Below are 23,413 nucleotides of genomic sequence, written 5' to 3'. Positions count from 1 at the left end.
AATAATTTTTTTAAGAATTAATAACCGTGAAAGAACAGCATTGAGAAAGAACCGTTCAAATACGTGCAAATTAATCTCTTATAACACGTCTTTTACAATGTGTAATGTGTCAGCCACTATGTGGCTGACGTGGCCCGATCGGAAAAAAAACCGGCCAGCCACATAGTGGCTGACGTGGCAGACAACGTGTTAAGCAAGTTTTTCAGAGTGACCATGTGTAGTTCTATCGATTTTCGATCGAATATCGGTTTACAATTGAGCACACTAAAACTCAATTTTTCGAACCAAAAATCAAATATTTTTCTAAGTATTGACCATTCAACCATAAAATTGGAATTTAATAAAATTTATGGGTGAATATAAAGTTGTTTAAACTGAAAATTACCGAATTTGATTTAGATTTCCTACCGAAAACCTCTAAAAACAACCTGGTCACTCCGCGCCAGCAACCGGTCTGTTGAAATCAATTGCTCCTAGTCAATAATCCATTGCTCGTAATCAAAAATAGAGGATGCTAGTCAAGAATCTAATACGACTATTCAAAAAAAGTATGCGGCTAGTCTTAACTCAATTGGAAAACCCTGTATGTGAGAAACGGAAAATGTTGTCCTTACACATTGGTGTGATGTTGCTGGCCTGTGCTAAGTAGGGAACCATATACAAAACATTCCGTTAATTTAAAATGCACTTAGTACGATGATTAACAGTGACAGCAAAAGTTTGCGATGATTTCCCTTTTTTTTTTGGAGAATTTCCCGGTTTTCCCGGTTTTTCCCGGACAAATAAAATTCCCGGTTTTACCGGTTTTCCTGGTTGAGTGGCCACCCTGATTTTAGAAACCAATGGTTTCTTAGTGACACAAATTGTATTTGCCAGATTGTGGAAGCTAAGGAGACACATTCTTCTTTAGTTGTCGTTGGTATGCATTATGAGTCAAAAGAGGATATGTTTAAGCTTTCTGCAAAGGACCATATTTCTGAAATAGAACTATCGTCCACAAGTTTAAATATTTATAACGGTTTTCAGCCCAGAAATTCCAAAAAATACAACATTTTTTCAATGACATCTTTTAACTGTCAAAATCAAAATCGTCGTAACTCGAGGGGGCCGTAACTCCGGGATCGCCTGTATACGCGAATTCGCATTTCGCGATTCCTCTAAATTTGACAGCTCCATGTGTTTTTTGCAAGTATTTTAATTCTTTGAAATATTTTATGCTCTTTTTGAATTTCCTTAATGTTCTTAATGCATTTTGCATTACATTTGTGCAAAAGATACCTGTTTTACAACAAAAAACTTAAATTCAAAACTCTGTGGCGATATTTATCAACCCACGAACCAGTAGTGTAAACTATTTTTACATAGGAATCCGCTATACGCGAAAACTCGAGATACGCTATTGTGCTCGCTCCCGTACGATAGCGTATATCGGAAAATGACTGAAGTCATAAATGCAATAAAAAAAAAACAAGATCAATACATTTTTTGATTCTATAACCTTTGTTATCTAACGCATATTACGCCAAAAACCTGATAGACGAATACTTTTTGCACGCCAGTCAAACGACTTTTTTTAGTTTTTAAAATGTTTTGGTTGTTATTGCACTATCGTAATGCTCATTTATTAGCAATGCGAGTGCATTGATGGTCCCTTTATCAAACCTCATCATTATTTTTAGTAGCCCATGCCAATTGCGGCCATTATTCGCCTTTTTCAACAAAATATTCAGCTAGACGAATACTATTTGGACTGACTGTAACTCAAAACGAATATGATCTGGGTGAACGGATAAAGAAGACCAGCGATATCCCTGAGAATAGCTGGAAGGATCGTACGGTACCCACAGAGTAAAGGGGAGAGACAGAAAGTATCGACTTTTTGAACCACTTTTTCATGGCCATTGTCATAGACAAAAACTATGAGCGAAATACTCCAGACAATCTGCCACAATTATAGTGCTTTTCGTTTTAAAAAAATCCCTTCGTCGTATATTGACTTAAATGCGACGATCACCCGACATATGGTTAACGTTCAATTGACGCACACACGACGTCGTAAATAATAACTGGCTGGGTTTTACTAAAACACTTTACAAATTTCAAAAATATCAGGAACTTTTCATTAAGTATAACATTTGACTCATTTTCCGTGTTATTCGCATATCCAGGCGAGGTCAAGTCCCGATGATCCCCGATAAACAGCGCTCCCCTGTACTTTCATTGTAAAATTCACATTGCGAAATGGAGTGACAACATTTATTCTTACCAACAATGAAACAGAACCATACGCGATTTTTCATGATATTATTCACCAACATTTTACAACAAAGTTTTAACAAAAATATTTAATGCAACACTACAGAAACTTGATGGGAAGAATGATACATACTCAGACACCATACTACCATTCGAAATTGTTCTGAGCAATACATTTTCAAAGAACTAACTTAACATAATACATAGTTGCACAAACAAAAACGTTCGTTTAACTATATCACAACTATATTCTTTTCACAAGGCAGCGAGCTTATTGTTTACACCAGGACAAGAGCAAGCACTTTCAACCAGATTAGTTGTCGCGAATTCTAAACATGGCGGACTTTTCTACATGCGATAAGCTATGTTGCTATCTAGCTTAGGCGGCGCTCTGGGACCAATCGAACGAGACAAACAAACACGACTCTGTTCGATAGGTGCTCTGTCAGCTGTTCGATGTCTTATAGACCTGTCATGATGCACTGCAATACGCCTTTCTTTTCGTCTCGAAAATGAAGCATTTTCATAGTTTAAATGAATATCCACCTACAGGGGGAAGATTCAACTCATAATTTACTACTTATTCACATCCATCATAACATAGAAATTATTCAAATTTAATATTGAAAAATGTAAACAAACGTCCATGCCAAAACACATACAGTGCATACACATGGATTATGTACACACAATAGTTTAATACGTTTCAATCCTTTATATATGATGTTATAATTGATTGAAAAGTTTAACAATAATTATTGATAGCTATTTTAAATATTTTGCACGCAATTTTAAGAAGATAAAGAGACAAACTACGTAAACAAACTTAAAAATGTCCCGAATTGAATTCTATCTACTGTAGCTGTGAAGCGTTTGACAGCCAAGGTACTCACAGCACAGGTGGGTACCGAACATCACAGACAGAATCAACTGACATGTTCGACTCGACGTTTGTCTTGTTTGTTTGTTTGTGTCAGACAGTGCACCTCCATATGATTATATGGGTTTGTTCGTGTCTGACCGTAGCAATAGACGATGCGCAATCTCAGATTGCGCATATATTTATCTGTCAAACGGGTCGGTTTGATATATTTATCTGTCAAAAAATATTTATATATCTCGGACATATAATCTTGAAAATTTATGCGCAATCTTGGCGCAATCTGAAAATGTATGGAAATGACGTTTATAGCTCAGGGTTGGCTACGCGAAATGACTTATGTTTTGATAAAACGAATATATGCGCAATCTGAGATTGCGCATCGTGTATTAATACGGTGATGTCGTGTTCGATTGCTGCTAGAGCGCCGCCTTAGCCGGCGCTCTAGCAACCATCGAACACGACATCAGACCAAGGTCTATGTAGGAACGAAATATCGTTACGTCAAGGTATGTATATTAGGACACGGTAATCGCTCATTCGGACCAAGGTGGATTAAAAATATCAGGTGGCGGAGTCTAGAGCATTTTGACAATTCGTCACTTGACGTAAGGTTTCCAGGATTATAATATTATTTACATTTTTTTAATTGGTTCATTTAATTTTTCCACCATTTTTTTTATTAAAATTACTTATCAATCTTCTTCGTTTTGGCTCAACAACCGTTATCGGTCAAGGCCTGCCTGTACCACTTATGGGGTTGGCTTTCAATGACTTTTTGGATTACTCCCCATAGCAGGATAGTCAGTCCTACGTATGGCGGCACGGTCTACTTGGGGCTTGAAACCATGACGGGCATGTTATTAAGTCGTACGAGTTAACGACTGTACCATGGGACCGGCTTATAAATATGTTACCATTAAAACAAAGATTAAGGTGAGTTATTCGGTGTTATTTAGTGAATTTATTGTTTATTGTATTTTCGACATATTTGAATTTACAAACTAAGAAATCATTCATTTTTCCTATTCTCATATTTTATCCTCATTATCATCTCGTACATGAACATGAACGATTTAAGTAAGATTAGAAATCTTGTTCATATGATTTTAAAATTCGTGACAAAACAAATCATCTACTCTTTTGTTAATACAGATGGTCGCCGAGATACACGGTACCTCTCAGGCAGCGGTAAAATCTTGTTGTGCGCAAAATTGTTGCTGGCAAAATGTATGGATGTTGCCGGCAAATGTATGGATGGAACTTTGTTGCCGGCCAAATTGAAAGAAATTTGATTTTTGTCTGACAACATTTTCTATTTACCTTGGTCATGGTAATCGGGTTTATGAAATGAAACAGCAGCAGTGTGCGTTTTGTTGACATCCGACATCAATTTGTAAGGCCCGTGTCTGTGCTCCATCGGATGCGATTTTATCGGAAGGCCTGTCAAAATTTTATATGGGATTTGACAGACAACGTCGGACGTGCGATTTCGTCGTACGACGGAATCAAAAAATTTTGATTTCGTCGGACGCCGCATCCGATTCTATCTGTCAAACTAAATGTGTGGTGTTTTGTAGGAACAATCTCAAATTAATTTTTCATAATCGTTATATTATTCAAATCATCCAATTAATCGCAATATTATACGAAAAAGCGTTTGACAGCACGTGCGATAAAATCGCATGCTATGGAGCACAGACACGGGCCTAATTGAAGCATTTATAATACATTCTTTGGTGTATACAGTTTGGAGGCAGCTCGGGACCGGACGGTTGCCGGTTAATCGATATGCACGGATAATAGTCCAAGAAATGTCGAATTCATATAAAAATGATACAATTCACTAGTTTTATGATTAATTCACTTGGAATCAATCGATTAATCGTTAGTAGAATATTATATGAATCAATAACTGTTAGTTTAACAGCTGTTCATGATCAAAAAAGAATTTAGAAAATACCTCTAGACACTACAGAGCTGCACAAAAAACTGGTTGCCCACGTACGTTTGAACAGCTATCACATTTATGCACACGGTTAAGCCGCCCGCCGGTTAATCCGCCCCCGGATAATCGTCGTTCTACTGTATATTATTTTTTCAATTCTTTATTCAACAAATGAATGATGAAAAATAAACTCTGAACTGTTAATTGGCTAAGTTTTGACGCTAAACAATGTCAAAGCGAAATGTTGTAAGCAACATTCATAGACCACCTCAGCGATATGTTTCCGAGCAACAATGTTGCGCGCAACAACATTGGACTGCTGCCTTATACGCGGATTCGAAGATACGCGCCCGCTTGGCAAAGAGTAACTCATTTTGATGCCTCTCGCTACCCTTACCGCTTGGCAAAATACCCGCTTGGCAAAATGTCGCGCGACATGCATGCTTGAAATCGATGCTTGTTAACATTTTATTTCAAGCATCGTGAGTGTCCCAGCGTGAGCGCTGAGCGCACCTCCCCTCATTCTCAATGCCGCGTTTTTGGTTAATCCTCGCTCCCACCCTTTCTTTCCTTCTCTCAACGGACCTACCATTCCCGCGAGCGTAGGCCGACCAAAAAATTCCAGGAAATTCCTACAGTAAGTGTGCAGTTTTTTATTCACAGTACTGTTTGGCAAAATATCAATTCTTGATGGTGCGCGCTAGGCGAACAAAACGTTAGCTGCTGCACCACCGATGGTGCGTGCTGTTGGAAGGAAAAACACTTGCTGTTTGATGCGTTTGCTTGAGGAATGAAAGATAAATCGAGCATTAGAATGGTGAACAAAACTAGTACTATTTAAAACTTACCGATCACGCAGATATTTTAAATTAAACGGCGACTCTGTATGCCCGATCCATCTGCTTTGATCTGTTATCAGGAGCTTTGGTAATGCAATAGCTAGGTGTGATGGAAAATAATAGAAAAATAAACAAACATTGAAAGCAGTACGATTGTTTGAACACAAACATCATTTGGAAGATTCTTCTTCTTATGCATGCACTTACCCGTAGATCATGTAACAAAACATACTACATTTACGTCTGCGTTGACATCTTTCACGATTAACTTAACCACTTTTCTATTATCATTTCATAATTTTCGCTGCCTCTTCCGGCACCGATCATTCCCATATGAAATTTGCATTCGTTCTGGCAATGAGTTTCGAACGATCACAACACAGCGCGAGAGTGAAGAACACAAAGTAAATGGCACTATGTACAAGTGTTGATCATATGGTCAAAATAAAGTATAATGGAATTTATTTTGCTTCAAATGAATTGGTTTTATTCTGATTAAAAATTCAAATATTGTTATCAGTCTAGTTGTGAACGTTTAAAATTTTGATGAAGTGAATACATCATTACCAGATAAATGAAACGACAATCGACGCATTTTGACCATACCGAATTATGATCGTCTTTACACATAGTGTCATCTCTGGTGCTTCAGGATCTCACGCTCAGAGCAAAAATTCTCGCAAACTTCGCAACGGTGGGAGCGTTCAGCTGTGGAGGGCTGGAGGAGTGCGAGTGTGTGTCTCATGCACATAGCGAAATTTTGGTCAACACCTCGATGGTGGGAGCGTTTTTCCATGGGATGGGGTAGTGGAGTGCGAGTGTGTCGCATGATTCCTTTAAAACTAAGGCCAGGGGTAGCGAAAGGCATCAAAATGAGTTACTCTTTGCCAAGCGGGTATCGCGCGACATGCATGCTTGAAATCGATGCTTGTTAACATTTTATTTCAAGCATCGTGAGTGTCCCAGCGTGAGCGCTGAGCGCACCTCCCCTCATTCTCAATGCCGCGTTTTTGGTTAATCCTCGCTCCCACCCTTTCTTTCCTTCTCCTCAACGAACCCACCATTCCCGCGAGCGTAGACCGATCAAAAAATTCCAGGAAATTCCGACAGTAAGTGTGCAGTTTTTTATTCACAGTACTGTTTGGCAAAATATCAATTCTTGATGGCGCGTACTGGCGATCAAATCGTTGGCTGCTTGCTCCACCGATGGCGCGTGCTGTTGGAAGAAAAACACTTGTTGTTTGATGCGTTTTCCTGAGGAATGAAAGATTAATCGAGCATTAGAATGGTGAACAAAACTAGTACTATTTAAAACTTGCCGATCACGAAGATATTTGAAGTTAAACGGAGACTCGGTATGCCCTATCCATCTGCTTTGATCTGTTATCAGAAGCTTTGGTGATGAAATAGCTACGTGTGATGGAAAATAATAGAAGAATAAACAAACATTAAAAGCAGTACGATTGTTAGAACACAAACATCATTTGGAAGATTCTTCTTCTTATCCATGCACTTACCCGTAGACCATGTAACAAAACATACTGCATTTACGCGTGCGTTGACATCTTTCACGATTAACTTAACCACTTTTCTATTATCATTTCATAATTTTCGCTGCATCTGCCGGCACCGATCCTTCCCAAATGAAATTTGCATTCGTTCTGGTGATGAGTTTCGAACGATCACAACACAGCGCGAGAGTGAAGAACACAAAGTAAATGGCACTATGTACAAGTGTTGATCATATGGTCATAATAAAGTGTAATGGAATTTATTTTACTTCAAATGAATTTATTTTATTCTGATTAAAAATTCAAATATTATTATCAGCCTAGTTGTTTACGTTTAAAATTTTAATGAAGTAAAAACATCATTACCAGATAAATAAAACGACAATCGACGCATTTTGACCATATCGAATTATGACTGTCTTTCACACATAGTGTCATCTCTTGCGCTTCAGGGTCTCACGCTCAGAGCAAAAATTCTCCCATCTTCGCAACGGTGGGTGCGTTCAGCTGTGGAGGGCGGGAGGAGTGCGAGTGTGTGTCTCATGCACACAGCGAAATTTTGGTCAACACCTCGATGGTGGGAGCGTTTTTCCATGGGATGGGGTAGTGGAGTGCGAGTGTGTCACATGATTCCTTCAAAACTAGGGCCAGGGGTAGCGAGAGGCATCAAAATGAGTTACTCTTTGCCAAGCGGGTTGGCCCTAGTTTTGAAGGAATCATGCGACACACTCGCACTCCACTACCCCATCCCATGGAAAAACGCTCCCACCATCGAGGTGTTGACCAAAATTTCGCTGTGTGCATGAGACACACACTCGCACTCCTCCAGCCCTCCACAGCTGAACGCTCCCACCGTTGCGAATTAGCGAGAATTTTTGCTCTGAGCGTGAGACCCTGAAGCGCCAGAGATGACACTATGTGTAAAGACGATCATAATTCGATATGGTCAAAATGCGTCGATTATCGTTTCATTTATCTGGTAATGATGTTTTCACTTCATCAAAATTTTAAACATTAACAACTAGGCTGATAACAATAATTGAAATGTAAATCAGAATAAATTAAATTCATTTGAAGTAAAATGAATTCCATTATACTCTATTTTGACCAAATGATCAACACTTGTACATAGTGCCATTTACTTTGTGTTCTTCACTCTCGCGCTGTGTTGTGATTAGTGTTGGGAAAAAGAGCACAATTAAGTGTGCTGTGCGCACACGCACGCACATCTCAGTGTGCGGTGCACATTTCGCACTGTGCGCGCACTCCGCACTGTGCGCGCACTCCGCACTGTGCGCGCACTCCGCACTTTTCGCACAGTGCGAGCACACTTCGCACGGTGCGCGCACTTTTCGCACACTCCGCACAGTGCGAGCACAGTCCGGACTTTTCGCACACTTCGCACATTGCGAGCACACTTCGCACAGTGCAAGCTTAACTTGCATCACTTTGCACTGTGCGAGCACACTTCGTACCATGGTGGTACGTACACAAAGACCACGACCACACGACCAGTGTCAGCTTTTTCTCTTAGAGTTCATTTACTCAGCCATCGGGGTCGTCTAACAGTGGATGAACTTGGCGGACACCTGACCTCTTCAAGCCCAACCCCCCCCCCCCCCCCCCCCCCCCCACTCCGTCCGCCCATCCACGATGGCTATTATTGGTCCCAACAGAAAGCATGTGTAGATCCATGCAAATATTGGAAACTCCATCGATTTGACATACACCTGTTTCGAATCCTTTAAAGGGTATAGACAATATTTTTTCAATCTAAGAGCCCCCTTCTACGCTGCACTTCATTCCTCGCTCTTCTTTTCCACCCTTTTACGCATGGCAAAAGCGCAGAACGCTGAAACACGCGCGCACTGCTGAAATCAATACAATTTAATCATCGTTGGCCCAAGGCATTGGGTAGAGCGAGAAACAACATAATTCTTTGCAAGTGTGGATGGCCGGTACACGAGCACACCGAAACCGCGCGGAGACATTTGCTGCGAGAATCGAATGCACAGAACGCTGCGCTTGACCACCATCGAAAACCAGTTACACAAACACAAGGATACAACACACCCAGACAAAAATTTAACCTTTAAGTTGGCAACCGGATACCCGGGTATTTTTTTCAACTTTAAACTGCCATAACTTTTGATTCATTGCTTTTATTGACCTGAAATTTGCCGTAGCCTCCCAACTTTTAATTTATGATTTTTTGGTGCATAAGTTGTAATTTTAAACAGCCTGTAAGTATTTTATTTTGAATTTTTTTTAACTTTACCACGTAAGTTGGCAACCAGCATACCCGGGTATTCCATACATTTTGTATGGAGAATGACGTTTCTCTTCTTCCTCTTTTCGTATTGTGCTTATTTTCGAGTCAAATTCAAGCGATTCCAAATTTCAATATGACCGTTATTTTTATATTAAAATGAAAAAAAAACTTAATGAATAAATGAAATAGAAGAGAATATATGGTCGGCATTACTTGCTTACAGCATTAAAATATAGAAAGCATTGTTTACCTATGAAAATCGTTAATTTTTTGCATCAAAACGTGTGGAATACCCGGGTATGCCGGTTGCCAACTTACGTGTGTAAATCTGGTTGCCAACTCTACGGTTAAAGGCCCCGAAACACAATATCAACACAGCGGTCCGTAGCCGAAGAAATTATCAGGAAAAATCGGCTGACATCAAGCACGCGTTTCTTTAAAACAACTATGAACTGTGAAGGTCGTAGGTAAACGACGCTCCAGTGGGTTGAGGTTTCTCTTGAATTTGGCTGAGATGAAACGTGTCTGTGCTTGAACTCGGAGCCACCGCTTTGCGATTGTGCAATAAAACAGACAGCTGGTTTCACGCGAAAACTGCTGTTCGCGTCGCAGGCTTGCAAAAATTACAATTTTCACTCGGAGCCCTAGTCAAATTTTGTGATTAACTGAAGAGAAGGGGACATGGGACAGGGCGAGAGGGGGGGGGGGGGGCGATGGGCATGTATGTGGTATGAATGTGTGCAAGCGATTTATGGATCTTTGATTCGCCCCGACTTGAACTCGTTGCACCAACGGATCGGAGTCGCTAATGCTAACTGATGCTAATGCTTAAAGGCGGTTTGTCAAAATATGCTCAGTACTACACCACCTGACTTCCTGTAACATGGTACGAAGTGTACTCGCACAGTACGAAGTGTACTCGCACAGTACAAAGTACAAAGCACTGCACGAAATTTGCGAAACATGCTTGCACTGTGCGAAGTGTGCGAAAAGTGTGGAGTGTGCTCGCACTGTGCGAAGTGTGCGAAAAGTCCGGACTGTGCTCACACTGTGCGAAAAGTGCGCGCACTGAGCGGAGTGTGCGAAAAGTGCCCGCACTGTGCGAAGTGTGCGAAAAGTGCGAAGTGCGCGCACTGTGCGAAAAGTGCGAAGTGCGCGCACTGTGCGAAGTGTGCTCGCACAGTACAAAGTGTGCTGTGCAGTGTGCACAATGAGGTGTGCTGTGCGCACAGTGCGCACTCGCGCACAATGCCCAACACTAGTTGTGATCGTTCGAAACTCATTGCCAGAACGAATGCAAATTTCATTTGGGAAGGATCGGTGCCGGAAGATGCAGTGAAAATTATAAAATGTTTATAGAAAAATGGTTAAGTAAATCGTGAAAGATGTAAACGCAGGCGTAACTGCAGTTTGTTTTGTTACATGATCTACGGGTAAGTGCATGCATAAGAAGAAGAATATTACAAATGATGTTTGTGTTTTAACAATCGTATTGCTTTTAATGTTTGTTTATTCTTCTATTAATTGCCATCACACCTAGCTATTTCATTACCAAAGCACCTGATAACCGATCAAAGAAGGTGAATCGGGCTTACAGAGTCGCCGTTTAACTTCAAATATCTTCGTGATCGGTAAGTTTTAAATAGTCCTAGTTATGTTCACCATTCTAATGCTCGATTTATCTGTCATTCCTTAGGAAAACTAATCAAACAGCAAGTGTTTTTCTTCCAACAGCACGCGCCATCGGTGGAGCAAGCAGCCAACGTTTTGATCGCCAGTACGCGCCATCAAGAATTGAAATATTCCAGAATAGCTCTGTGAATAAAAAACTGCACATTTACTGTCCGAATTTCCTGAAATTTTTTGATCGGCGTACGCTCGCGGGAATGGTGTGTCCGTTCAGGGAAGGAAAGAAAGGGTGGGAGCGAGGATTAACCAAAAACGCGGCATTGAGAATGAGGGGAGGTGCGCTCAGCGCTCACGCTGGGACACTCACGATGCTTGAAATAAAATGTTAACAAGCATCGATTTCAAGCATGCATGTCGCGCGACATTTTGCCAAGCGGGCGGTTTTCCAAATTTGACAGTTCTTTGAGCAAATTGTACTGATTTGACACATCCATTGTGAAATATAGTAGAGCGTCGATTATCCGGGCAGCTCGGGACCGGACGGTTGCCGGTTAATCGATTTGCACGGATAATGGTCCAAGAAATGTCAAACGCATATAAAACATATGAAATTCACTAGTTTTATTATTAATTCACCTAGAATTAATCGATTAACCGTTAGTAGAATATTATTTTAATCAATAACTGTAGGTTTAACAACTGTTCATGAACAAAAATGAATTTCGAAAATGCCCCTAGACATTACAGAGCTGCTCAAGAAACTGGTTACCCAATTGACTATCGCTGCAAACTATCGCCGTTCGTATGAACAGCTGTCAGATTTATGCGCACGATTAAGCCGACCACCGGTTAATCCGTCCCCGGATAATCGACGTTCTACTGTACTAAATATTTTCCATATTGATCGAATGTAAAATACCATTTGTCAAATTTGCGGGCCATTTGTCAAATTCAACCCAATAATAATAAAACTAGTGAATTTCATATGTTTTATATGCGTTTGACATTTCTTGGACCATTATCCGTGCAAATCGATTAACCGGCAACCGTCCGGTCCCGAGCTGCCCGGATAATCGACGCTCTACAGTATTTCACAATGGATGTGTCAAATCAGTACAATTTGCTCAAAGAACTGTCAAATTTGGAAAACCGCGTATCTTCGAATCCGCGTATAAGGCAGCAGTCCAATGTTGTTGCGCGCAACATTGTTGCTCGGAAACATATCGCTGAGGTGGTCTATGAATGTTGCTTACAACATTTCGCTTTGACATTGTTTAGCGTCAAAACTTAGCTAATTAACAGTTCAGAGTTTATTTTTCATCATTCATTTGTTGAATAAAGAATTGAAAAAATAATATACAGTAGAACGACGATTATCCGGGGGCGGATTAACCGGCGGGCGGCTTAACCGTGTGCATAAATGTAAGAAATAAGGAAACGAGCGGTGTAGGTGATTAAAGGAAATTCGTATATTCTTGCTTCTGTTCACGGTGACGCTCGCGGTAAGATTGTGTCGCTCATCGCCTGCTGTCATGCCCTCGCTACCTAGCTGTCATTTTGACGTTTTCGGGGGGGTAGCCCTCTCATCCTACACGGCCTTTCCTGACATTACTTCCGCCCCGGAAGTATCCACGTCTTAATACAACTTCCTGCTGTTAATGTTTTCTTAGGCCCTTCTGTCTCCTCATCTAACTTCTTTACTTCATATCGATCGTTATCTAAAATACGCGTGATTTCATACGGACCATAAAAGCGCGGTTTAAACTTTTGCCCTACTCCATACTGCGTCTTCGGTATAGCTACAAGATCTCCGATCTTAAACTGTCGTGAGGGTCTTCTACGCAGATTGTAGTACTTACAATTCTCCTCTTGCATTTTTTCAATATTACGCTTCGCTGTCCTGCGCAACTCATCTCTTCCTTCAGTGAAATCATTCTGTATCTCGCGTGATAGTAGTTCGTGTAGTACAGCATCTTCCTTCGTACGCATCTTGATACCGGTCATTAGCTCAAATGGTGTCATGTTGATTGTTCTCTGCCAGCTATTGTTCAAACACTTTTGAACTCGCGCTACGTGCTTAAACCATTCCTCCGGTTTCTCCATGGACAACTTCGTAAGCATTGGGATGATGATACGGTGGACACGCTCAACTTGTCCATTTCCTCGCGGAACTCCTGTTGCTATCGTGTGATGCTCAATGCCTTCGTTTTCACAAAACCTGATGAAATGTCCTGACGTGAAGGCAGAACCTCGATCACTGATGATTCGTCGTGGGTTGCCAAACGTACTCGTGATCACCTGAAGCTTCTTTACGACCTCTTCTGTAGTTGTTGATTTAGTCGTAAACAACCAGACAAACTTTGTGAAAGCGTCTATGACTGTAAGAATATATCCATATGACTTCTTCGTCGACGGCATCGGTCCTAAGTGGTCAACGTGTAACGTATCCAATGGTACGTCTCCTTTAGGTATCGGTTGTAGTTCACCTTCTGGTTTACCTCTTTTCTTTTCGCCGATGATACATGGAACACACGTGTCAATGCAACTCTTAATCTTTTCGTCTAATCCAACAATAAAATAATCTGCGTTAATGCGTTCTTTTGTTTTGCGGACGCCAAAATGTCCTTGTTCATGAGCAGACCTTATGATGTCTATCTCCATTGATTTTGGAACGTAAAGTCGTCGTTTATCGCCATCGTTTTCGTAAATAACGCCATTGTTCAAAATAAATTTGTCAACCGTATCTCCTCGTTCCAATGTTGCTATAATAGCCTTAGCTCGGTCATCCTTATTCTGAGCCATTCGTATCTTCGATAAGATGGTTGTTGAAATGATCATCACATTAGCTCTTGACAATGCGTCAACGTGCGGCATCTTTTCTCCTGGTCGATGTTCCATTACGTAATCGAATTCAGAAAGAGCTAATACGTACTTGGCAATTCTTGCGCTCAACTTCTTCTTCTTAACTGAGTCCTGGAATGCCATGCAATCAGTCACGATCTTAAATGTACGTCCAAGCAAATAGCATCTGAACTTCCGTACTGACTCTACTACAGCTAATGCTTCCAACTCGAACGAATGATAATTCTTCTCAGCGCTACTTGTGAGTCGACTAAAGTAATAACTGTTAAAACAACGACGAAAAGCAAACCATCAACCGAGAAATGAACGCGACGAACTTTGATCAAAAAGAACAACGACCAAGCTTCGATGTTAATTCTTTTATTCCTGAGACGCAACTGTACAAGTTCACAATTTTTCGTTCGCTTATATACTACCGTACACAAGTACTGTCAAACCCAAACAACAAAACGTTGCTTATTCTTAACACTCCTCCTCAACGTTTTGACATGTAAAATTCAAGTATTTAGACATATTTACATGTTTGATCGCACCTAAAGGTTTGGTCAGAATGTCCGCTTTCATTTCTGCACTTGGGCAGTACCTGATCTGAACTACATTATTGTCTATTAAACCTTTGACAAAGAAAATTTTAGTCTCAATGTGTTTTGATCGTCTTGTGCATCTACCCGATTCCGCGAAACTAATACATGCTTGATTGTCTTCATATATCACCGTAGGTTCGTTAACTGACTCACCCATATCATTTAATAAACGTCTAAGCCATATTATCTCCTGACATACTTCAGTTAATGAACAGTATTCAGCCTCCATTGAAGACAAACTTACACTAGTTTGGCGTCTACTTGCCCATGATATTACTCCTCCTGCATAAAATACTACGAATCCTGTTGTAGATTTCCTTGAGCTCATATCACCTGCCCAATCAGCGTCTGAGAAGGCTTCCAACTTTTGATTACTTGTCCCTCCAAGATTCAAACACCAATCCTTTGTGCCTTTTAGATATCTGACTACACGTTTTGCAGCAACCCAGTCCTTTTCCGTGGGTTCATTAAACTTTCTGCCAAGAAATCCTACACTAGCGGAAATATCTGGCCTAGCGCAATTAGCAATAAACATCAGACTTCCAACAACGCTTCTATATTTTGTACTTTCCGTCAGCGTTTTACTTGGGTTTTCATCACGTAAAAATCCTACGTCCATTGGAGTTTTAGTTTTATTTGCATTTTCTAAACCCAATTTTGAAATGAGACCTTCTATATGTGTTTTAGTACTCAAACTAAAAAAAACCTTTATCATTTCTAATCACCTGAATTCCTAAAAAATGTTTTACGTCGCCTAGCATTTTAATCGCAAAATGTTTCTTTAATTCTCTGAAAACCTTAGTGATACTGTTTTCATCTTTACATGCGACTAATATATCATCAACATAAACGATTAAGAATACATCGGAACGCACAAACAGACAAGGGTCAGCTTGACTTGCCTTGAAATCCATCTTTTCAACTACATTACTAAGAGTAAGATTCCAGCACCTTGCTGATTGTTTTAAGCCATAAATGCTCCTCCTCAAAAAACAAACTTTATCTTCTTTTCCGCGTTCTTCATAACCAGGAGGTTGGCGCATATAAATTTCTTCTTCTAAATTTCCATGAAGGTAGGCTGTCTCAACATCAAAATGTTTTACAACTAAATTATCTCTACCAGCTATCGCTAGTAATGTGCGAACAGTATTATATTTGGTAACCGACGCAAATGTTTCATCGTAATCCGTACCGTATATTTGATTAAAACCCTGCGCAACTATTCTTGCTTTGAATCGCACTACCTGTCCTTTTTCATCTTTCTTCATTTTAAACACCCAACGACTCCCAATCGCTTTCTTACCCGCCGGTAAATCCACCAAACACCATGTGTTGTTCTTTTCATGCGATCTTAGCTACCAGTCCATAGCCGCTTTCCACGAATTAGAGTTGGTCGAATTCATCGCCTCCGCCCACGTTGTCGGCTCTTCTTCGATGTGTGCAACACCAACGATGAACTCGTCCAAGTAACTCGGCAGCTTTCCGCGAGTTTCGCGTACAGGCAAATTACTCACCGCTTTGTCCTCGTCGGTCAATTGTTCATCGAAGTCAGCGTATGGATCCAGAAACTCAGTTTCTCCGGAATCCAGCGATTGTTCATCCTCTCCATCCGATGATATTGTTGCATTTTCGACACAATGAGGAGCTGTATCGAAAACAACAATGCTATTGTCTTCGCTCTGGCTACTCGTGTGGTCCTCACATCGGCTGCTTGGATGCTCGTTTTCCAGGAATCTGGCATCACGACTCACTGTTATTTTGGCCGTCTTTACGTCAACAAAACGGTATGCCTTTTGTTCTTCAGAATAGCCGATAAGTGTGAGTTTCTTCGCCTTGCTCGCAAACTTTACACGCTTATTTTTGGGAATATGTACCCAAGCACTACAACCATATGCCCGGAGATGATCCACTTTTGGTTTTGTTTTGAACCACATTTCGTATGGAGTATTATTCACCGCGTTGGATGGCAAACGATTTTGCAAGTAAGCCGCACAAATTACTGCTTCCCCCCAAAATGTTTTGTTCAAACCAGCACCCAAAAGCATCACGGTTGTCATTTCCTGTAAATACCGGTTTCTTCTTTCTGCAACTCCGTTTTGTTGCGGCGTGTATGCGGTTGATGTTTGCAGCAAAATACCTTCTTTTCTATAGAAGTTTTTCAATTTTTCACTTGTATACTCTCCGCCTCCGTCCGATCGAATCACTTTTGGTATTTTCCCGAGCTGATTTTTCACTAATTTCACAAAATTTATTATCTTGTCACACGCATCCGATTTCGAACGCAAGAGAAACACATATGTGTATCGACTGTAATCGTCGATTAGTGTTAGGAAATAACGATTTCCACTCGGGGTTTCGACCGGCATGGGGCCACACACATCACTGTGCACTATTTCTAGTATTTCGTTAGTGCGTCGCTCAGCGCATTTCGGGATCTTTGTTCTAGACAATTTTCCCTCCAAACACACTTCACAAGTGAAATCACACGCGCATGTTTTTACACCAGCACCAGTACACATATTTTTCTTGAACAAATTTTGTATCGCACTATTTTCACGATGGCCGAATCGCTTATGCCACTGATGCACACAACAATCACCATTATTCTCGCATACAACGTATGCTGATTCTGTACGGTGCGTGTATAGGTTATTGCGCAAGGAACCTTGAATCATACAAACGTTGTTTTTGTGAATTTCACAGGACTCCTTTGTGAAGATTACTTGATAACCTTCCTCACAAAAACAAGCAACTGTTTTTGGGTTTGGTAACCTATGCCTAATAGCTCTACCAAACATTAGTTCGGCTGGTGCTATTTTAGTTACATGGTGCGGCCATGAGTTATAATCCGCTACATATTCCGCAAGGGCCTGTTTCCAGCATTTTTTTTCTAACCGTGCAATGGCTGCAATCTTATTTATACCTTGCATTCCACGCTCAACTAACCCATTTTCGGTAGGATTTAGAGGCGTGCTATTTATGAGTTTTATCCCCCATACATCTGCTAACCATCTTTTGAAATCTACCGCATTAAACGGGGGTCCATTATCTGCTTTTAATTTCTTAGGTACATAGTATGTTAAAAATATCCTGTTCAATGCTTTTTGTATACTATTCGCATCCGTTCGCTCTAGAGGGACGGCTATCAGAAATCGCGAGTAATTATCTGTAAGCACCAATGTTTTAACATTATCTGTGGTAGATGAAATATCCATTGACACATAATCCCATGGATTCTCCGGTAGCTCCGTTAATTCTATAGGTACCGCCGTATTTGTCGTTTTCACTAGCTGACATTCTGGGCAGCTTCTAACAAAAGCTTCAATCTCTTTGTCCATACCGGGCCACCAAAGTCCCGTTCTCAGAACATTTTTCATCGTGGACATGCCAGGGTGGCTTCTATGAGCTAATGTTAACGCTCGGTTCCTAAGTATATGCGGGAGGACCATCTTTTCTTGTTTAAATAGGAAACCGTTTTCCACATACAGCTCCCTCTGAAACGCTTTATACCTTGCAATTTCTTGTGGCCATTCATTCTCTTTATCTAACCAAGCAATAACCTTGTTTAATATAACATCTTTTTCTAATTCCTTTCCTACTTCTTCCGTGGTTAACGCCAATAGTGTTTCATTAACCTGGTTTACGCACGCAGTAACCAAACATAGTTCGTGAGGCTCCTTAGCAACCCCAAATTGGTAATCCTCTTTAGATCTGCACAGCCTAGACGCAGTATCGGCTATGTTCTCGTTTCCCGGAACGTGTTCGAAATCAAAATCATAATGGTCCAGTCTGATGAACCATCCTTCTGCCCTGGACATAATCCTCTTTCCTATATCTTTTTGTTTAGCCGGTTTAATCATAAATTTCAACGCTTCACTATCTGATCGCAACAAAAATTTCCTTCTTAATAGATAGTAAGCAAATCGTTCCATAGCCCAAACTATGGCCAAAGCCTCCCTATGCAGTTGCGGATAGCGGCTTTCCGTCTCCGTCAATCCTTTGGATGCACATGCGATAATACGCATTTCGGACGTGCTCAATTTTTCTTGGGCTAAAATTGCTCCCAAGCCCCAAGGTGATGCATCAGTATATAGTATGATCCTATCCTTTTCATTGAAATAACCCCTTTTGATAATGTCTTCCATAGCAACCTTTTTCAATTCTTCAAACGTATTTTGATGCATCTCTTCCCATTTAAATTTATCTCTTTTTATCAAATCCCTCAACGGCTTAGTTTTATGTGAAAAGTCTCTGATAAATGGGCCAATAAAAGTCAACATTCCTAAAAAACTTCTAAGTTCACCTGCGTCCTTAGGTCTGTCAAAATTTTGAATGGTTGTCATTTTTTCCCTCATCGGTAATATTCCTTCTCCATCTAGTGTTAATCCTAAGAAATTCACTTTTTCCTGACCATAACACGATTTTTCTTCGTTAATGGTAAGTCCATTTTTTTCAATAACTTCCCTAACCATATTTTCTATTTCCTTTAGTTCTTTCAACGATTTACCGTACATCAAAATATCATCTAGGTATATAAGAACATTTTTGCAATTTCTGAAAACTTTCTCCATCTCTTTTTGAAAAATCTCCGGTGCACAAGATAGCCCGAAAGGTAATCTCTTGAACCGCATTAATCCATTCATCGTCATAAACGCAGTCAAATGGCGCACCTCACTATGTAATTCTATGTGAAAGTATGCGTCTTTCAAATCTATCTTAGAAAACAAAATCTTTCCATCGTTGTTGGGGATATCAGTCCAAATTCTTTCTAATGATGGCATGGGGTACGGATCTCGTATGATAGCCTTATTCGCTTCTCTATAATCAATAACAATTCTAAAGTCCTTATTTCCTTTCGGCACTAGCACCATAGGTGACACAAAAGATATTTCCGCATCCTCGCTGTCTACATACTCAATGATACCGTTAAGCTCCATTTCCTCTAGTCTCTCATTCACGGCTCTCTCAAATGCTTTAGGTATATTATAACGTATTATTTGTTTGGGTGTGACTGTTTTGTCTATTCTAAATTTCACCGCACCAATATTCAATTTAGGAAATGTATCCTTTACTGTCGTCTCTTGTGTTTTGTTACGCAACATATAATGCTTTCCAGGTCCTATGCATACTAAACCTAAGCTGACTGCTGTGTTAAAACTTAACAGGGATATTTCAGCTCCCTTTACCACAAAAATTTTTGCCATAGTTCTATTAGTTCCACCTGCACATATTATTGCTTTAAATGAGCATTCTACGTCCAAAACTGCACTATTCGCATAACTCCGCAGCGTTGTTTCAGGGTGTGGCTGCCATTCACGCACACTCGACTGGGCGTGTGTCCTTATTTGCCACCAACTCTCAGCAGTAACAGTGTTCACCGATGCCCCAGTATCTAGTAAGAAAATGATAGGCACATTTCCGATCATGCAGTTAATGCGCCTTGGATCGTCGGTTACTGCATGCCTTCCTCGTTCGCCGGAAAACTGTTAAAGTAAATTAAAATAAAACGAAATAAATAAGATAAGTGAATCAAAAATACACTTTTGCCCACACACTCATGAACTTTTGACGGCGAGCAATTTCAGCTTGCTATATATATATATATATATATACATATATATACATATATATACATATACACATATATATATATATATATATATATATATATATATATATATATATATATATATATATATATATATATATATATATATATATATATATATATATATATATATATATATATATATATATATATATATATATATATATATTGTAAAATCGATTAAATTGTAGTCACTTCGATTTGGCGTCCTGATTCGTTCGCTTTTTATTCTGTTCTAATGGCAGCTGTCAAAAATAACTTAATGCTAATATACACGTACCGTGACATCAAGTAGCGTTTACACGTATATACATTTTCCAAACTTTTACAACTCGGCCTATCCTGACAAATAAATTGTCCTCAATTCGTTAAACATTCTCATCATGTAGTGTCGCATCACATAATTCTGGGGCAAGATCAGCATCTGGCGCAATCCAATGTCTAAGCTTATCAGACTCAAGTATACCATCATATGGGATTTGAGTATGTTGGAAACCATCGATATCTCGAATTACATAACGGTCGTTCGGAAGTTGTTTGTGAACTATGTAAGGACCTTTGAACTTGGCAATAAATTTCTTGTTAGAATTTGCTGAATTATCGACGTTTCGAATAACAACAAGATCCCCTTCCGCAAATTCTACCGCTGGGTTGTGTCTTTTGCCAAACTGAATCAGGTTGATTTCCTGTGATCTTTTTATATTTTCAGAAGCTTCAGAACGAATAGTTTCTAAATTTCTAGAAGGTTCGTTTTTGTTATCTAGATACTCTTTGAATTCGTTTATAATGGTACCACGTTGTTCGACACCGAATAACAAAACCGAAGGAGCAAAATACGTTGACGAGTGTGTTGTGTTGTTCAGCGCATATTCGACTTCAGATAATTTGGAACACCAATCTGCATGATCCACGGAATCAGTAATTTTGCTTAACATGGGTTTGATTACTCTGTTAACTCTCTCAACCTGACCGTTGGCTTGAGGGGAACAAACGGCATTTTGAACATGTATTATGTTACGATCACTGAGAAACGTTTTAAACTCCTGAGATGAAAAACAAGTTGCACGATTACTCACTATTCGTTTGGGACGGCTATAATAGTTAAAATATTGTCCCAACACAGAACAAACCTCCCTTGTGTTGGTCGTAGTGGTGGGGTAAAGTTTTGTGAATTTAGTAAAAGAATCGATCACCACTAAAATGTATTTCTTTTTAGATTTTATGGATGGTAATGGGCCAAAATGGTCGATGTGAAGGGTATCGAAAGGTACTGAACTTTTGGGGATGTTGTACAAATTGCGCTTGTTTTTTCTTGGGGGGGCAGAGAAAAGTTTACATTTAAGGCAATTCTGAATGAAATTTTGTACCTGATTTTTCATACCTGAAAACCAATAGTGTTTGGCGATTTGTGAACAGCACTTGTCAACACCTAAATGGCCTATGCTTTCATGAGTGCTTCTAATCACATTTTTTATCAGTTCTTTTGGAACGATCAATTGCAATTTGCTTTCAGGGGATTGACGATATATCACACCATCCAGTAGTGTGTACCCTGGAATTGGTTTTGTTTCTAGTTCGGTTCTTAGATGAACTAATGTAGGATCTCGGCCCTGAGCTATCTGCAACTGAATGTCGAGATCCAACTCGTCAACAGCACCTGCCATTTTGGAGCGACTAAGTGCATCAGCGTGACCCATTGCTGTTCCAGGGCGATACTGCATAGTGTATTCATAGTTTTCTAAGAACAGGGACCACCTTGCAATTTTGGCGGAGCAGTTCCTGTTCTTCAAAGTTTCCACTAGGGAATTACAATCGGTTACTACCTTTATAGGGATACCATGCACATATGCATGAAAACGCTTCAAGGCGTAAATCACTGACAAAGTTTCTAACTCGTAGCTGTGAAGATTGGACTCACTAGAAGAAGCAGTTTTCGAAAAATATGCCACTGGATGGAATTTCCCATCATCTTGCTTTTGAAGTAAAACCGAGCCAAATCCAACTGTGCTGGCATCGCAATGTAGTTCTGTTTCTCGAGAAGGATCATAAATTGCCAACACAGGAGCATTAATTAATTTGGTTTTCAATTCATTAAATGCGTTCATACATGCTTCATCAAATTGGAAAGACACTTTTTCTTTAAGTAGATTGCTCAAAGGTTTTGCAATGTTCGAGAAAGACGGGACGAATCGTCTAAAATAGGAAAACAAACCAAGACAACGCTGAACTTCCTATGAGGTTTTAGGCACTGGGTAATTTTGGATAGCCTTAATGTGGTAGTTGCTTGGTTGAATTCCCTTTGAGTTTACATAGTAACCAAGGTAATCCAAGTTACTGCACCCAAATTTGCATTTGTCAATACGCAGTTCCAATCCATTCTTCCTAAGAGTTTTTAAAACAGCACCTAGAGTTTCTAAATGATCTTGAAACGTCTTTGACGCTATGATTATGTCGTCAAGATAGACGACTAGTTTGGCTTCGTCGATGAATTCTCGCAGTACTGAGTTAATGAATCTTTGAAATCCTGATGGAGCGTTTTTTAGCCCAAATGGCATTTTCAGATATTCATACTGTCCGTCAGGTGTTACAAAGGCAGTGTAACTAATAGAATCTTCGTGCATCTTAATTTGATGAAAGCCGCTTTTGAGATCTAAGAGAGTGAAATACCGTTTACCGCTTAGGTGTTCGAGGCAAGTGTCAATCAAAGGTATTGGATAGTTATCACGAATTGTTATCTTATTTAACGGACGGTAGTCAACACACATTCGTACCTCACCATTTTTCTTCCGTACTAACACAATAGCAGATGCGTAAGGTGAATTGCTGGGTCGAATAATTTGTTTTTCTAATAAATTTTTAACTATATCACGAACCTGATTGCGTTCGGCAAAAGACAACCGCCTAGGTTTACAGAATATTGGAGTATCATTTGTAACACTTATTTTCATTGAATGTTGTGATTCAAGAATAGTTTCATTTAAGGGCTGAAGATAGTTATTTTCCACACATGAAGCTATCAGACAC

General features: G+C 39.9%; 1 protein-coding gene and 2 long non-coding RNA genes across 4 annotated transcripts in view; 2 read left to right on the top strand and 1 right to left on the bottom strand.

The window, feature by feature from the left end:
- The window catches only part of LOC133393612 (uncharacterized), a 159,473-nt gene that overhangs the window by 40,392 nt on the left and 95,668 nt on the right, over nucleotides 1–23,413 (top strand). The gene's annotated exons all lie outside the window — the stretch shown is intronic.
- Nucleotides 5,714–7,172, bottom strand: LOC133393733 (uncharacterized). Its single transcript, XR_009766350.1, has 2 exons — nucleotides 5,933–7,172; nucleotides 5,714–5,866 (listed from the first exon to the last, which is right to left on the bottom strand). It is a non-coding gene; the product is annotated as an uncharacterized LOC133393733 (long non-coding RNA).
- On the top strand, nucleotides 10,060–11,555 carry LOC133393730 (uncharacterized). Its single transcript, XR_009766349.1, has 3 exons — nucleotides 10,060–11,139; nucleotides 11,247–11,337; nucleotides 11,403–11,555. It is a non-coding gene; the product is annotated as an uncharacterized LOC133393730 (long non-coding RNA).

Source organism: Anopheles gambiae, chromosome 3, assembly GCF_943734735.2.
Source record: "Anopheles gambiae chromosome 3, idAnoGambNW_F1_1, whole genome shotgun sequence".
Lineage (NCBI taxonomy): Eukaryota > Metazoa > Arthropoda > Insecta > Diptera > Culicidae > Anopheles > Anopheles gambiae.
The sequence above is the reverse complement of the archived record's forward strand: the minus strand, read 5'-3'. Positions and strand labels throughout refer to the sequence as shown.